Source organism: Phodopus roborovskii, unplaced genomic scaffold, assembly GCF_943737965.1.
Source record: "Phodopus roborovskii unplaced genomic scaffold, PHOROB, whole genome shotgun sequence".
NCBI classification, from domain to species: Eukaryota; Metazoa; Chordata; class Mammalia; order Rodentia; family Cricetidae; genus Phodopus; species Phodopus roborovskii.
Genome location: NW_026126485.1, coordinates 12195547 through 12213561, shown reverse-complemented (window position 1 = coordinate 12213561; position 18015 = coordinate 12195547). Strand labels below are relative to the sequence as shown.

The 18015-nt window shown below is 41.6% G+C and overlaps 1 pseudogene; it reads right to left on the bottom strand.

The window, feature by feature from the left end:
• LOC127229738 (ATP synthase subunit gamma, mitochondrial-like) overlaps window positions 1–16429 on the bottom strand; it is a 40469-nt pseudogene extending 24040 nt beyond the window's left edge.
• Between the last annotated feature and the right edge of the window lie 1586 nt (window positions 16430–18015).

Sequence of the window (18015 nt, the reverse complement as noted above, 5' to 3'; positions counted from 1 at the left end):
CTCACTGGGGAGTGGTGACACACGCCTTTAATCCCAGCAATCAAGAGGCAGAGGTAGTAGGATCTCTGTGAATTTGAGGCCAGCCTGGTCTACAAAGTGAATTCCAGGACAGCCAAGGCTACACTGAGAAACCCTGTCTGGGAAAAGAAAAAAAGGCCAAGACCCCCCCCCCCCCCCCGCCTCTACTTATGGTCTGGAACAATCGCGTTTTCAAGGTCTTCTCATGTCTTCATTTTTCTGGACTGTAGATAGGAGGACAGACTACCTACCAGGAACACTAGCCTCCAGATTACCCACTGCAGACCTTGGAAATCATTGATCTCCATGTCCATGACAGCCTATTCCTTCTAATAGGCACTTTTTATTAGTATTCTCTCACATTTTATTGTATGTATTACCTACACAAAACAATGGAGTTTACTGTGATATTTTTACATATATATATATATATATATATATATATATATATATACACATATATGTATATATAGCACCTTTTTCATATATTCACCCCTATCACCTTCTCTTGTCCCCTGTCTCCTTTCACTTGTGCCCCTTTAGCCCCAAATTGTCCCCATTTGGTTTTGTGTCTTAAAAAAAAAAAAAAAACCGACTTACATATATGACAGAAAACATACATTTGAATCTTTGAGTTTGCCTATGTATATCGCTTTCTTTTTATATTTTACTTATTTTTGGTGACTTTATACATGTATATAATACATTTTCAACACATTCTCTTCCGTTCCTCTCTCTTCTTACCCTCCCACTCTCAGACTCCCTTCTTCCTAAGGGCTCCTGCTTTCATTTTTATTTTTATTTATTTATTTTATTTCCTGTGACCTCCTAGGTTTAATCAGAGCTGCAGGAATGAACATGGCTGGAGGCTTATCTGCTGGAGCCTCGGTGACCTACCAGCATCTATACTGCCGGTCAGAAAAAAATCCCCAATCTCCGGAAGCCGTTATCCTTTTTCTTTAAATACAGACACAGCGTCCTGCATTAGAATGCAACACATCGCATGTGTGCCTTATTGCTTTCCAGGCTCCTGTATTAGCAGAGTTTTCCAGAAAAACAGAGTAAATCAATAGTACACGTGGGTGAGCGTGAGTATATTGGTTCCTTACAGAAAATGAGTTCTTCCCCAGCCTGGTGGATTAGACAGTTCCTATGTGGAAAGGAAGAACAAGGTCTACAGAAACCTGACACACTGGGAAAGGGTTTGGGAGAACAATACCACATTTCCCTCTCAGGAGATCATCCAACGAGAAGCCTCCTCCTCTAAGCGGTTCGCACCATGTCACCTTAACAACACTGAGCAAATGGGATAAGGGAAACAGGCAGCCAGCTTCCTGAGGACAGCAACTCCACTCCGGTAGCAACCCTGGCCTGCTAAAAGCCTCTCCTCTGGCTGATCCTGGCTTTGCCATGTGACAAGCTGTCAGGGAGGGCTTGCTTTCCTATCAATTTTCCTAAAAGAAATGTGTTCAGACAAGTGCCGGAGTAACAGTGACAAAGACGTTGGGAAGCTATCGGGGACGACATGATTTTTAGAACAGAGGAAGCAAAGAGAGAAAGAATTAAAGGGAAGGAAAGGTGGGGAGGGAAAGAGGGGAGAATTAAAGGGAAGGAAGGAAGTACGAGGAGGGCAGGAGGGAAAAAAGAAAGGAGGGGAGCAAAAGGAGAAAGAAAGAGGGAAGGGGGTAGAGAAAGAGGAAAGAAATGAAGAAGAGGGAAAGGAAGAAAGTGGGTGACGGAAAGAGAGGAAACTAAGGGGATGGAAGGGAAAGAGGGATGGAGGGAGGAAGGAAGGGGGAGAGAGAAGGAAGAAGGGAAAAGACAAGAAAGAAGGAGAGGAAAGGAAGGATGGAGGGAAAATAGTTTTGTTTATAAATACAAAGTTACAGTAGCCTAGCCTGATGACACTGGCTTGCAACTCTGCTACTCAGTGGTAGGGGCAAGAGGATCCCAAATTGAAGTTCAGTCTGGATTAGAAACTGAGTTTGAATCCAGCCTGAGAAATTTAGTAAGAATCTGACTCCAAATAAAAAGTTAAAAAGGCAATGTAATGGTAGAGTGTTTTCTCAGTATTTGTGAAATTCCAGGATCAGTTCCTCGGTGTCATTAAATAAATACATCTTTTATAAATCCATCACATATTCTTAAAATGCCTTTCTCCAAGATTAGCTAAAATAGGAAAACAGTCTGTTGTCTTTAGCTAAATATGTCACACATTTATTTGCACCAGCGTGGGAACAGGACTGAGCAGGGAAGTTATTATTAATTTATGTATTAATTACATACTCTCTAAAATATTTTTTTTTAAATCCATCCTAGGAACGTCACTTCGGGAACAAAAGGGACCAGGCCATGTGGTATGAAGCTGGGTTGGCAGATGTGGAGTCATTAACAGTCCTTCCCTGGCTTGCACAACTCTGCTTCTAAGTAGAATTAAGTGCACAGTCTTTACACTGAGGATGTAGCTCAGTTAGTAGAGAACATGCTTAGATGCATGAAGCCTTGGTTACACACACACACACACACACACACACACACACACACACACACACACCCAAAAAAATAAAGCAGGCACAGTAACATGTATCTGTGATCCTGGTTCTCAGGATATGAAAACATGGGGAGCAATAGATCGTGGTCATTCTCAGCTACACAGCAAGTTTGAGGCTGTACTACATGAGGCCATGCCAAGAAAGGAAGGAAAGAAAGAAGGAAGGAAGGAAGGCAGAAGAAAGACAGACAGACCGACAGACAGAAGGAAAGAAAGTCCCTTTCTCTCAGTGTAGCCCCTCGAGGCAGCCCATTCTATGCCTTTAGCCCAAAGAAAGACCTCCCCACATGTAGTGCCATGCTATGATCTGTTTCACGAATCAGGTGAAGGCCTAGAGATTGAAATAAAGAGAAGACAGTGGGTCATTTGTTCAATGGTAATGTCGGAACGCCAAATGCCAAATGCCATTTATTGAGAAGAAAGAATGGGCTTAAATACTGACTCACAGCACAGTGGGAAATTACAGGAATTTTAGGCTTAGCTCCTCCCTATGAGGTGTGTGTTGTCATGAGGCGTGATGTCAAAATGGAAAGAGTAATAACAACAGCCTTGGGACAAGGAGTTCCAGCCAACAGCTTCAGACTTGCTCAAGGTGCCTGTGTGTGTGTGTGGGGGGGGTCCATGCAGGGCCCTACACTCACATTGATAGCGTAAAGCCACCTTCCACTGTGTCTTATGTTTGGCTTATCAATAGTATATACAGTGGCTACCAGCTTGAGACCTCAGCTGTGAGAAAGCCAACTATCTCTAGCATTGTTCAGTCATTCATTTCTCCCATAATACTGCAAACACATGGCTATGCTACCTAATGACTGAAAGACATTCTGCAAGGAGAAAAATGACATAAAACATGGTGTCTTTGAGCATTCTGTGTAAATCCTCTATTTTATTGTGAAAGAAACTAAGAGCAGAAAGACGGTGAGATTTTTTTTTTTTTTCTGGGAACTTTCTGTTGGCAAGTGTCAAAGTGAAGACTAAAACCAGCGTTTTGGCTTACCACACTCTGATTTCCCTACAATGTCGCGTGTGTGTGTGTGTGTGTGTGTGTGTGTGTGTGTCTATAACCAGAACTCTCCCAAGAAAGTAGGCTGTGGCTGTGGGTCAAATGCACAGGGGATTATTGCTGAGGCTAGTGTTTTTAAAACTTGGGAGATTTAATTTTCAGGATGAGAGTGAAGTTCTGGGGATGAAGAACTGAAATATTAGGAAGGACACAAGCATGTCTCTTTGCAAGGAGCTTTGGGAAGGCAAGGTCTAGCCCCAGGATACAATCTATCCCTAGACACCAGGTCAAATGACCCTTGACTCCTGCATTTAGCTCACTGCAAGGTTTTCAATATATGAAACCAGCTTACAAGAAATGAGTTTGTGACTGTCAAGAAAATTTAATAACAGCCTTTCCTTCCTACTGCTCTTTTATTGGGCTTTCACGAAGGTTTGTGCTAGTGAAAGGAGGGTGAAATTCTGCCCTCCTATTGAGAGCCGGGCCAGGAAAGCAATGTAGAGATGAGGCCAAGTGTGCCAATTAGTGAAATGTAGACATTGCCATTAATCCCTTTGTTCTGTTTCCTTAGGCCCTGGCACTTGATTCTCAGTGAATATTTCCTTAAATTGACAGAGACAATCCCAATAATCAGACACAATACACATTCACATTCAACCTCCTTCTCCCTCTACACACACACACACAGAGAGAGAGAGAGAGAGAGAGAGAGAGAGAGAGTGAGAGAGAGAGAGAGAGAGAGAGAGAGAGAGAGAGAGAGAGAGAGAGAGGGGCTGAAGGTGCAAGATGAAAATGGCTTCCCTATGGATGGTGAACACAAGAGGTTCTCTTGGGGACTTGTCCACTTCACCTGCTTTGTCCAGGCTTCTCCACATTTACTTAAAGATATATTTAATCAATTTTAAGTTATACTTTGTAGAGAAATTCTTCCCTGGAACTTTTCTTTCTGTGTTCTTTTGTTGAACATTGATTAGCTTTTCTTTAAGGTAGACAAGCTGTAAGTGATTGTCAGGGTATAGGGTGAAGTCACATATCAAGGGTAGTTTTAGTGTGAATGAAGAGTGAAGAGCGAACATTGCCCCAGTTGCTCCCACTACCTGGACATCTTTGAGTTTGGATGTTTGATGGAACCTTCATCCTCCATTTCTCTAATGAGGTCCCTGCCTAGGTTCTCAGATAGAAGAAAACGATGCCTAGGATTGTTACATCCCATCCTTTCATCCCCCAAACAAGCAGCCAAGTGGCTGGGGGAGGTGGCTCTGTTGCTGAGGCTGCTGTGTCCATTAGCAGTGACGCTAAGGCATCCTTCAGCACTCACTAAGCAGATGTTAAAGGTTGAGGGAGTGCACTTTCTGCAAGCAGGGAGCTTAGCCCTAATCCACAGCTCATTTTATTCCATTAATTCACGGAAGCTCACGACTCCTCCTATTGCCTGCTTGCTGCCCAGAGCCAGCCAGGACCTTCAGCCTTACTCATTCTGTTTTTGTGGCATTTTTGCTTCGGCAAGATGTGTTCTTACTGATGAGCCAGGCAATCTGTTCAGGTTTTCTGTTTTTCCATTTTTAAAATGTATTTGTTTTTGCAATCAGAAAGAGTATACACAAGTATACCACTTTCCCCATAACTCTAAAGTTTGTTTCTCTCACTCTGGACTATAACTTGAAGAAATTAGTGTCTTATATTACCTTACTCCCTAACACTAGACATAGAGGAGCAGTGTTTACAGATGAGTGTCTGGAAGGGTGGAGAGCCACTGGTGGGGAAAAAATGGATCAGATCCCAAGTAAGGAGAGCAAGTTCAATCTGGTCTATGTCACTAAGGTGATGAAGCATCAACTCAATGGACAAGAAGTATTTGCACAGGCTATTCTGAGTATGAGGACAGAGATAGAGTAAGGAGTTAGAAGAGGATGATGTAGGAACCAATGGAATATGAGCCATCTTAGTTAGGGTGTCTGTTGCTGTGAGGGGACACCATGACCATGGCAACTTATAAAATAAAACATTAAATTGTGATGGCTTGAGTACAGGTCAGTGGGTTAGTCCATTTTCATCATAGCAGGAAGCAAGACAGCATGCAGGCAGACATGGTGCTAAGAAGGAGCTGAGAGTTCTGCATCTTGACTCACAGACAACAGGAAGTGGTCTGAGATACTGGGTGAGGCTTGATCATATATGAGACCTCAAATCCCACCTCCACAGTGATACACTTCCTCACACTCCAACAAAGCCACAGCTCCTAATACTCCCTTTGGGGGCCATCTTCTTTCAAACCATCACATTATCCAATTTTTAAAAATAAGGAATCCTCAGCACCCATTACAACATCCATGCAACTTTAGTATTTTAGGCTGTAATAAATAACTTAATCACCAAAGGGCAAACATGATTCCTGTTACATGAAGTAGGTAGAATAATCAAATTCATAGATATCTTAAGTAAAATTGTGATTGTCCTGAGTTGGGAGAAGAGAGATGAGGACCTACTGTTTGGTATATTTGAAATTTCTGCTTGGGATACGGAAAATTTCGGTTTGTGATGATGCAAGAGTTATGGAAGTGGGTAATGGTGATGGACACACAGAAATATGAAAATACTTTATATTTTTTCATAGCAGCATTATTTGGTTTTCCCCCTTTTTATTTAAATTTGAAACAAGCTTGCTTTACATGTCAATCCCAGTTCCCTCACCCTCCTATCCTCCCCTATCACCCCCACCAAACCCTAGCCTACCCCCTTTCTGTGTCCCAAGGAGGGTAAAGCCTTCCATGAGGAGTTTTCAAAGTTTGTCATATCATATGGGGCATGGCCTAGTACCTCCCCCATGTGTCTAAGCTGAGAGAGTATCCCTCCATGTGGGATGGGCTCGCAAAGTCCATTCATATACTAGGGATAAATACTGATCCATTATTAGAGGCCCTATAGACTGCCCAGTCCTCCTGACTAACACCCACATTCAAGGGTTCTAGGTCGATTCTATGCTGGTTTCCCAGCTATCAGACTGGGATACATAAGCTCCCCCTTGTTCAGGTCAGCTGATTCTGTAGGTTTCTCCAGCCTATTTTTGACCCATTTGCTCATTACTCCTCCCTCTCTGTAACTGGATTCCAGCAGTTCCGCTAGTATTTAGCTTTGGGTGTCTGCTTCTGCTTCCATCAGCTACTAGATGAAGGCTCTTGGATGGCATATAAGGTAGTCATCAATCTCATTATTGTGGAAGAGCATTTATGTAGCCTCTCCTCTACTTTGTTAGTTGGGTTCATCCTTGTAGATCTCTGGGCATTTCCCTGGTGCCATATTTCTCCTTAAATCTATAATGACTCCCTCTATTATAGTATCTCTTTTCTTGTTCTCCTGGATATTCTTAATGTCACTGAAATGTAGTTTTCCAAATAGTTAAAAATCATGTCAGTGTGTATTTTATCATAATAAAAAGATTTTTTAAAAAGATACAGGAGAGGAAGGGAAGGGGAAAAGAAGGGAAGGGGAGAAAGAAAATAGGGAAGGGAAGGGAAGAGAACTGACATGTGATAAAAAAAAAAAAAAAACAAAAAACCAACTCATACTTCTTTCCCTTTCCCCAGGAATAACTTGCTTCTAACACATCTAGTATTTTATATATTTATTCTGACACAATTTTACACATGCATGCACACGCATGTACACACACACACACACACACACACAGGTTTGAATAAGAAATGACTCTCACAGGTTTGTGTATTTTAATGCTTGGTCCTCTGTGGGTGACACTGTTTGAGGACATCATGGGACATCTTGGACATGGAACTTTCTTAAAAGGAGTATGTCACAAGGGAAAGGCTTTGAAGGTTTGTAGCCTAGCCTCACTTAAAGTTCCCTCTCTCTGCTTCATGCACATACATAGAGATGTGATATTACAGCTTCTGACTCCAGCTACCTGATGCCTTCCAGCCATTATGGACTCTGTCTGCAACCATAAGCCAAAATAAACTGTCTTCTATAAGTTGCTTTGGGTCATGATATTTTGTCTCTGCAATGAAAAAGTTATAAATACACTATATGTATATATTTCATATATGAAAGGTACTTTGATAATATTCACCCTTTATTGTCCTCTCTTGCTTATCCCCTCTCTCCTCTTCCTCCCACCAAACCTCTTCTTTCCAACAAGAAATCCAGTCCCCCTCCTACTTTCATTCTGTGTGTGTGTGCATGCGCGTATGCATGTACACATTTAATTAAGACTGCCTACATGAACATAGGTATTTGGTTATTTATTTGAGTAACAGTAAATTAGTAGTGGCTACACCACTCAAGAATAGTTCTCTTTCCCTCAACAACAAACAACTGCCTACAGCTCCTTAGGGAAAAACAGGGTCTCATCAGCCCTTGTCTACTTCTAATATCTCTAAAGGAGGGGAGCAATGGAGAATACAGAAGTATGAAATGGATGTGGGCATGGATTTGATCCTGAAAAAAACACTGATTTGTTCTTCCTTTTGAACTTCTATCCTCATGCCTACACCCCTTTCCAGAAGTTGGAAGTCCATAGCATCTTATTCCAAATGAGCTCCACCTCAGAACAAAGTAACACAAGACCAGAAGTAAATGTACTGCCATCTGAAAATTGTTCTTTATTGATCTTCACTCCCTAGGTTTTATCCAGAGAGAAGCTTAATCAGCCAAGCCACTTCCCTCTTGGGCACTAGTGATAGATTACACTGGGCAAAAGGCAAATGACTAAAAGCAAGAGGCGAAGAAGCAAATGCTTATTGATCAAGGCATTAAAACTCACGGATGATTCCCTGCTAACAGGAGTGAGCATTCCTTATGGTTTAGTGTGTGTCCCCTTATACTCTCTGTAGAGTTTCACATTTAATAACAAGGACAGCTCCATCTAGAGGAACAATTCTCATACCCTTTGCACTTCTCATACCCTTTGCACAGACAAGGAAAGACTGGAAAATAAGAAACATGCAGAAGTCAGCAGCTAATAAATAAGGATCTGGCTAGAGTGTGGACCTCAGAACGTGCAGGATGTGCTGACTGTTTCTGAAAATTTTAGTTTATACTTTGTGTCATGTTCACCATGTAAATGCTTTGTGTTGGGTGTTAATGCACAGGTTAGTAGATTTTCAAAAGAGTTTGCAAGTATGAGCATCATATTTTGATTGGGTATTAGACTCCAGTATGCAGAAGCATATAAAGAATTGAGCTTCATGGTGAAACCTGAACCAGGAATCTTTGTCCCTTGGAGACATGCCTAACTAACAGTGTTATAAAGTTTAAACTACATTTCTAGAGCATGACAATTTCCACCTGTATCCCTCTCAGAACTTCCCAAGAAGGTCCCACTATACAGTCTGTTAGGGCATATGTGAAAGGTGGCAGCCATCCTTCAGCCCATGGTTAAGAACTTTTCCTACCAGCATCATGCCCAAGCCTTGGAATTGCATATGAGTTCCTCTTTTTCTTTTTCTCTGTATCCCTATACATTTCTGAATTAAAACACAAAGGGTGTGGCCTGGAGAAATGACTCAGCTCTTCCAGAGGTTCAATTTCCAGCAACTATTGGTGGTTCACAACCATCTATAATTAAATCTCAAGGGATCCAATTTCCCATTTTGGCCTCTGAGGGCAACAGGTACACACATGGTACACAGATATTCACATAGTTGAACATCCATACACACCAAACTTTAAAGGGTGGGAGTGGAGGCAGTAAGTCAGAAAAGAAGCCCTAATTCTTGTTTTATCTGCCAGTACCTGTGCTTTCTAAAAATCTAGAGGGGATTTTTGTCTCTCCAGTATCTTACTTCCCGCCCTGAGCACTATAATTTTAGCATAAACTGTATTAATTCAGCATCTACCCAAGTGAAAAATTCATTAACAATTTTTTATAGCAGAATGAGGAAGAGCAATTGGCCATAAGAAGACCAATGTTTGGGTGTTGAAAAAAAAATCATGCTTGCCTGTTTTCATACTGTTTAATACTAAACAAAGCAAGCTCTACTTTCTTCCACAGGACCAGTATAGAGCCATGAGGTTTATGTGGTATTGAAGGGAAAAAAGAAGGAAGGGGAGGGGGAAAAAAGAAATGAAGGGAGAAAGTCTCAGGAAAATGTAAGCACTAACAGAAAGAAGAAAGCCAAAGACACTGGTTTACAGAAGAATATGGGCTAGGAATGAAGAAACTAAAGACATAAGAATCAATAATGATGATAATAATAATAATGTTGGATAGGCAAACATGGGCCTGATAATATATTATGACATAAATGATACATGCTATGAACAAGTAAAGACATTTTAAATGGGAATTGTTGATTCTAAATGAGTGCAAACACAAGTGTACATTAGCTAAGGTGGACCTAGGACAGCTCTGCTGAAAGGCTTGCTGATGTTTCATCCCTGATTCCAGGATCAAGATCTCTACCGAAAGGTTTCTTGTTGGGCTGTCATTTCAATGTGGCCATTGATAATAAAATGTGTTTGATATTGCAGAACCAGGGCTTGAGCCCAGATCCGTCTCTTCTCAGCTGTGTGATCTTGAATAAGCCACTTAACTTCAGGTCAGCGGCTTTGCTTTTTAAATAGACATAACAATGCCTACTTTGTTAGAATTGAGAACACCAAATTAAACAAAATATATGGAAAAATATTACACCAGGGGCACTCAGAGAATGTCAGCTCCATCAGGCTAATGACTTCCATGTGCCTAAATTAGGTGCTGTCCAGCAGTGTTCAATGCACACGGCCTTCAGTTAGTGTCTCTGGTCTTTGACATAGAAAAAGATTTACACCAGAGAGGTCACTGCCTGCTTTTCCATGTGTGCTCTGTGAAGCACCATATTTTAAAACTGGAACAAGTGTATTGCATGCAGGATCCATCCCGTGACGAAAATATTTAGACTAGGAACTGCAGAGAAAGCTTGTGAAGTTTTTAGCAATGTAATTGGAAAACATGGCCCAATTCCAAAGCAATTTGAAATGCAGATTAAAAGCAGTATGTTTTGATGATACTGAAATCCAGGCAAAGAATCCTACATGAATGTGATGCTTTCTCTCCATGCTGCAGACTTCATAAAATAAAACTGTCAGGGTGTGGAAGGGTAAGTGCCCTGGAACTCCGCAGTAACCATGAACTTGGTACTTGCAAAAGTCAAGTGAACTGTAAATAGCTATGTGAAAATTACATGAAGTGGAGTGCGGGGTGATCAGCATTGAATGCTTTTTCCACCCCACTACCTGGTACCAATTTGTATCGCTGATCCTATCTCTCTACTTAGATATTACTAAAATTGTAAGATTTTAGGATTATAGGAAATATAACAGGAAAGTTGTTTGCCAAGATGTTTGTTTTTTTCTGGCTTAGCACAGAACAGGTGATTTTAAATATTTTTAAATCTGGAAAGGAAAACAGAAATGAGTTAGTATTATTTTGCTCAAAATGTGTTCCATTAAAGAAGCAGAACACTGCTGCCTTTAAGAAGGGATTTATTTCTAGTGTGTGTGTGTGTGTGTGTGTGTGTGTGTATGTCTGTGTGTGCATGTGTGTGTGTGTGTGTGTCTTGGTGTGTGTCTGTGTGTGTCTGTGTGTGCATGTGTGTGTCTCTATGTGTATGTGTGTGTATGTATGTGTGTCTGTGTGTGTGTCTCTGTGTGTGTATCTCTGTGTGTGTATGTGTATGTGTGTGTCTGTGTGTGCATGTGTGTGTCTCTATGTGTATGTGTGTCTGTGTGTGTGTCTCTGTGTGTGTATCTCTGTGTGTGTGTGTATGTGTATGTCTGTGTGTGTCTGGTGTGTGTGTGTGTGTGTGTGTGTGTGTGTGTGTGTCTCGGTATGTGTCTGTATGTGTGTGTGTTTCTGTGTCTGTGTGTGTGTGTGTGTCTGTCTGTCTGTCTGTGTGTCTGTGTGTGTCTATATGTGTATGTGTGTGTGTGTGTCTCGGTGTGTGTCTGTGTGTGTGTCTGTGTGTGCATGTGTCTGTGTATGTGTGTGTGTGTGTCTGTCTGTCTGTGTGTCTGTGTGTGTCTATATGTGTATGTGTGTGTGTGTGTGTGTCTCGGTGTGTGTCTGTGTGTGTGTCTGTGTGTGCGTGTGTATGTGTGTCTGTGTGTGCGTGTGTATGTGTGTGTGTGTCTGTCTGTCTGTGTGTCTGTGTATGTGTCTATATGTGTATGTGTGTGTGTGTGTGTCTCAGTGTGTATCTGTCTATGTGTCTGTGTGTGTGTGCATGCACACGAGTACATACGCTTGCTTAAGGGTGCTCACTAGAATTACAAGTGTAAACCACTGCAGTGAGCTTTTTACATGCTTGCTAGGAATCTAATTCAGGCCCTCAGGCACATATGGCACTTTACAAATCCAGCCATCTCTCCAGCCCCAAGGGATAGGACTTTTAATTGAACAAATTCCAGGAATCTTTGTTTTCTTTTTTCTGAGCAATCATCAACACAATTACAAGGTAATTTCCTATAGTAACATGCTGTCTTGAAAATACATTATATTCACACTACACTAAGCAAGGCTAAGGTAGGTGACGCTATGAGCTTTATCCAAGACATGTTTCCTTGGGATGCTTGCTTGCCAGCTGAGTTGAAACTAACTCCCTCAGCCTTCACCAGAATTCTGATGCCTAATTCATGTGTAGAAAATCTCCCATGTGGAAAATATATTGCTTTGAAAATATAGTACGATATGGACTTCACTAAATGGTGCCAGCTGACCCTCGGAATAGAATAAGAAATATGTTTTTCTAATTGAGCTTCATGATTCAGAGATGTGCTTATCCCCCTGACTTGAAAATACATTTTCATTAGACATGGGAATTTATAATGAAAACATCGCAAAGGAAATTCTTTTCATTATTTATCATTTTCATTTATTAAACAATAGGGAAATAGACACTGAACTTAAACCTTTGGGATAATAATAATTTCTAATTATGAGAGTTTTTAGTTTTGAATTTGTGGCATTAGAATGTTTAAGAAGTATTCTTGTTTAGAGCCAGGATTATTGTATTGATTGTATTCTTTTCATATTAAATTGTTATTTTGTTTTGGATTGGGTTAGCTTTTTTGTTTTTGTTTTGTTTTGTGATAGTGTATTATGTAAACCAGGATAGCATCAAACTCCCTATGTTGCCAAGGCTGGTCTCCCAAGTGTGAGGATGGCAGGCAAAGGCAAAAAACATTTGTCTTTGCATTTGTTTATAACTTACATGGAGGGATTTCTAGACAGTTTTTTATATGTGTATGTTTTTTTCTTGCTAGTCCTCCCAGATATCTTGTTTGACCTCTATCCCCATTTACTCTCCCCTTGTCTGGATTACTGGTTCTAATATTGTCTGGATAGAGTAGAAGAAAACAATAGTAATCATATCTCATGCAGGCAAAGGTCGTGATTAACTTAAGACAGAATGCCAAGTGAGTGATGGAGACCAATGGAAGAAAACACTGTGGCTAAAACAAGCTGGACCAAATTAGTAGCAGAGCCTTAGTGTGAATTAATTCTAGGAGCAAATGTCAACAATATTCCTACAGAAACTTCTTACACATTCCATGCTGCATTCATCAGACTGAGCTGTGCTTTTTAAGGGGCGAGGTTAGTGCACAATTGGTCCTACCAGAATTCAGGATCTTTCATGCAGCCAGTGTTCCATCAACAATGAGGAAATAGATTGAGCCTTTGACATTACCCGCTGACATTGACCTAGGTTTTTATGCTATAGCATATGTAGTTTTCTCTATGAGAACTTTGGATTGATTATCATAGTTCTGCAAGACAGTATAGCAGAGTGGAGCCAGAACAGGATCTGATTTGTATGTCTCTCATACTGGTTACTAATCAAGCTCTTTCTTCTTCATCTAAGAGGACAACAACCTCCCTTGGTCCTGCCCATACCTCACCATTCTAGTATGAAAGGGAACTTTCCCTTATTGCATCCAGCCTGGGTCTGGAGATGAGCACAGTACAAAGGCAGAGGGACAGAGGGACACATAGGCCCTGCTGTTTGGCTTTACCTCAGCAAATTCTTCCTCAAACAAACAGCTTAGGTTCAAACAAAAGAAGGGGAAAGTGGGAACATTTTAAGGCATAACTAAAGATATGAAAGGATTATTAGACTTGAAAACCAGATGTCTGATTTGGTGAGGGACTGAGGAAAAACAAAAAGAAATTATAATTTAAAAACAGTGGTGTTGGAGCTAAAAATGTGAGGAGGAAAAACAATCCAATTTAAAATACTTCTGCCTATGGACTAACCCTCAGGAGGGACCAATGACATGCATGACATGGGCAGTAGGATTTAGATGTCATTTAGGAAAATTAGCATTAACCTGATCCTTACTGAGGTAGTTTGGAAGTCAGGGCTGGCGACTCTCTCCCCCCTCTCCCACCCAGGCCTCGGGGACCACAGGAGGTTATTTATGTAGGCTGGATAAAGGAGCTGTCTCCAGGACTGCGGACCACAGCCAAGGTACGGCGCTGCACTGCTGGCAGGGTTATGGGCCACAGTAAATGCCAGGGGTCTCTGCCTCCATTCTCTGTGCTGTTTGTATGCTGGGGTCTTACGCAATGAGAAGCAGCTGTTCTGTGGCCCGCTAGATGAGGATCGCTGAAGGCGCTGCCCAAATGAGTTAAAATGACCTGGAAAGCAATTGCTACCATGCATTTGATAGCTTCAGGGTCACTTTCACACCAGCATAGAAGGATCATATTCAAATAAAGGCTAGGGAATAGAGTAGCATTTCCGGGGCTGTTTTCTTCCCTTCAAATGTCATTGACCAAAAAATAATAAAATAAAATGAAACAAAAATGCAGTATTGGGACCATAGATGAAGGTGCTATGTAGAATTTTGGGAAAGGGGAAATAGTTCTTGCTTTTGCTCACATTTAGTTAACATAAATACAGGTGTGCATGTATAGATACATCCATGACCTGAATAATTCTATCATCACATGAAAATCACTGGACATGTGGAAATCCATTCTGCTACTTGGGCACACACAGATCACTTAACTTGTAAAATCTAAAACTGCAGAATCCATCAGTGTGTTCCTATCTATCTTGAAGCAGGCAGAACTTGATAGATACAGGGATCTGCAGGGCCCTTAGCTGGGCTTGGAGTTGCCAGCACAAGAGGGAAGAGAATCTGATCTGTGCCAGGTGTGGCACTATGCACCATGTCAGCACTATCCCCCTGCATCAGTGCGCAAAAACCCATATGCTTCTGTGCGCAGGCACTTTTATTTTCTTTCGTAATGAAGACGGCAAAGACAGTTTTCATCATGGCTAAATGCTAATAAGCCACAGAAGTCAACTTGACCTCAATCTTTAGCACTAAAACATTATGGGGATCTGTTAGCTACAAAGATACCACGGGAGGAGTGCCCCAACACACTGGTTTGAATCAAACATGATTTACTATCATATATATGTGAGTTGGCTGGGCTCAGATGGTCACAGCTGAGCACAGTTGGAAGGGGCTCTGCTCCATGTCGTGCTCTGTGACATCCATCTTTTTCGTAGGACCAGCAAACTGGCAGAGTGAGTTCTGCTGATTATAATGGCAGATGTGCAAATCTGTGTAGGGAAACACATACGGCACAACATGATGACCACCTGAATCCACTAAGCCATAAAAAATAGCACACAGCCAAGCTCAAGCAGGCATAGGAGGAGCAATAAAGTCACTAGGCCCGTGGTGTAGATAGGTAAGGGTAAAGGATTGAGGTCCATATGTAATGAACCTCCTTCATACTCAACCCAGGCACTGTTGCCTAGAATTATTCCTGGGAGTTTGAGCACTTCTGAGAGCTTTAGGTTTTATTCTAGTGTGTACAAATCAATGTGAGGAGAAACATTGGCTAGGAGCACTGGTGCTGGCCTTAATATCAGACAACCACATTCACAAACCCCACAGCCATCCACAAGGTCTTGCAATGGGGAAAAGCTGGCAGGGTGATCAGTCCAGCTGACACCCAGGCCCACGACCAGGGCTGTGAGTTGACCCACCCCAACATCCACCTCATCTATGAACTAGAGCATGAGAAGGGGATGAGCCTACAGGCCCAAAACTGCAGGATATTCATGACACAAGACAACAACAGAAGTCAAGAGGGAGCCACATGGAAGACCGTTGTGGATAGTATGACAGGGGACAGAGGCCTCAAATGAGACCAAAATCAGAGCAATGACTCGTGGCAATTAGCATTTGCAAAGACAGATAGAGGACTAAAGGGTAAAATGTGGGTGTGTGACTCACCGGACCACACTACAGCTTCCTCAACAAGATTCTTCCTTATTTTTCTTCTCCTTCTCCTTCTCCTTTCTTGTTCTTCTTTGTTTTACTTTGTTCAGTTTTGTTTTTGGAAGGGATGTTGCAAGTGTGGATGGGGGTTGGGGAATGGGGAGATGGATGAGATCGGAATGAATAATGTGAAAACCACAAGAAAACAATAAATGTTAACAATTTAAAAAAAAAGATATGTTTTTTTAAAAAAAGAATGGGGGTCTTGGCCAATTGATTACTGAAACCTTGTATTCTCCTATGTGATAAGTGCTATGTGTTTAACATCACAAAGTCAGTGTTTGATTTTTTGTTGTTGTTTTGTTGCCACCATAGGCCTTACAACTCATTAGGAGGCCAATTTTGTAGACTCCTTAACAGTTCTCGAGGCTGTGTCATGGGGGCTTACTGTCTGAAAGGCCAAGCTAACCATGAGCTGCCAGTTTGGCAGAATGTTTACTTACCCTCATTTCCACTACTATATGCAGGTTAGAACCACTTGGTATTACTGCCTCCTCTGATTGCAAAGCATCACAGTGAGCTGTGCTTCCATCCTTGGAGGTGTGGGCCTGTTTCTGCATGTCGATATACTAGGTGGATCTCCAGGACACACTGTGTCCATTGTGAACACCTGAGCTGGACCTGGGCCATTTTTGCTCCACAGACATACCGTTGTCAGCTGGCTAGGAGAGCCAGAAAATGAAAGAACAGTTGAGCTGATCGATTCCTCATTAGTCTTGTGTTGTTGTTGTTTTCACATGTATTTATCTATGTGTGTGTACACTGGCATATCCATGTGTCTACACACTTGCACATGTGAATGTTAGAGAACAGCTTCAGGAATTGGTTCATTCCTTGCAGTGTGAGGGTTCCAGGAAATGAACTCTGTTCATTTAGCTTGGCAGCAAGCACCTTTATCCCCTGGACAACATCATTGGCCCATTAGTCTTATTGTTAATCAAACTCTGATCTAGAACCTAGAACTCAGGACAAAATAGTCTTGCAGAAAAGTATGCAGATTCTGTGCCCAGAAGACCAGGTTCTATCCAAGTTCTACTATTAATGATATAACTAAGGAAAAACATTATTCATGTTTCAATTTGCTCATCAATGAAATGCAGAAAGCAACTGTTAAATCATTCTCCCTGGTCCTAGGCTCCCCTTTAGAGAAAGTGCCAGTGATAAGGCATATCAAAGGCCCCGGAGGTTGACTTCTGTCTCACATGCTGGTATGCATAATAGTGATTTTTGCTAGGTGCCTAAAGTGTTTTCTTATGATAACATAAGCCATCTGTGAATAATTGGACTGACTCACACTAGAGGGGCACATTGTACCTACAGTTCTGATTTCTCTGTATTTGGGAGGCATAAAAATAATTATTAATTGTTAAAGTAAATGGTAAAACACATCTATAAATTATTCATAAGTGGCTACATTTTGAAAATCTTATTTATGTGACCCACAGATTGAACCTAGATCATGTTAGGCTCTATCACTAGGTTATCAACCATAGCCCATGACTGCATTTTAGTTGGGGGGGTGGGGTTGTTCATTTGTCTGGTTTTCAAGACAGGGTTTCACTGTGTAGACCTGGCTTTCTTGGAACTCACTCTACAGTCCAGGCTGGCCTTGAGTCCAGAGATCTGCCTGCCTCTGCCTCCCAAACGCTGAGATTAATGATGTGAGCTACCACTGCCCAGCTTAATGACTGCATTTTTAGTAAAAAATGGTGTGATGAGTTAATCTTCATTTTCAACATGGTTAGATTTAGACTCACCTAGGACACACCTCTGGGCATAACTGTGAGAGCATTTCCAGAGATGTTTCACTAAGAATGGAAGGCCTACCCTGGATGTGAGGAGCACCAGCCCATGGAACGGGGGCTTGCATAGAATAACAGAGGGAGAAAATAATGTTAGCACCATCATCCATCTCTCTTTGCTTCCAAACCGTAGAGGAACTGTGACAAGCTGCCTCACACTCACTCCCTCAGCATTCCTTCCCTAACAAGGAATTGTATCCAGTCAGAATGGGAGCTGAAAGAAACCCTCCCCTGCTTTAGTTGCTTCTTACCGGCTGCTTGATCACAGCAAACAAGTAACTAACACAGATAGTAAGGACAGCATGTGTTCAGTTCTGGGAACTAAAGCAAGAGGTAGTTTAGAT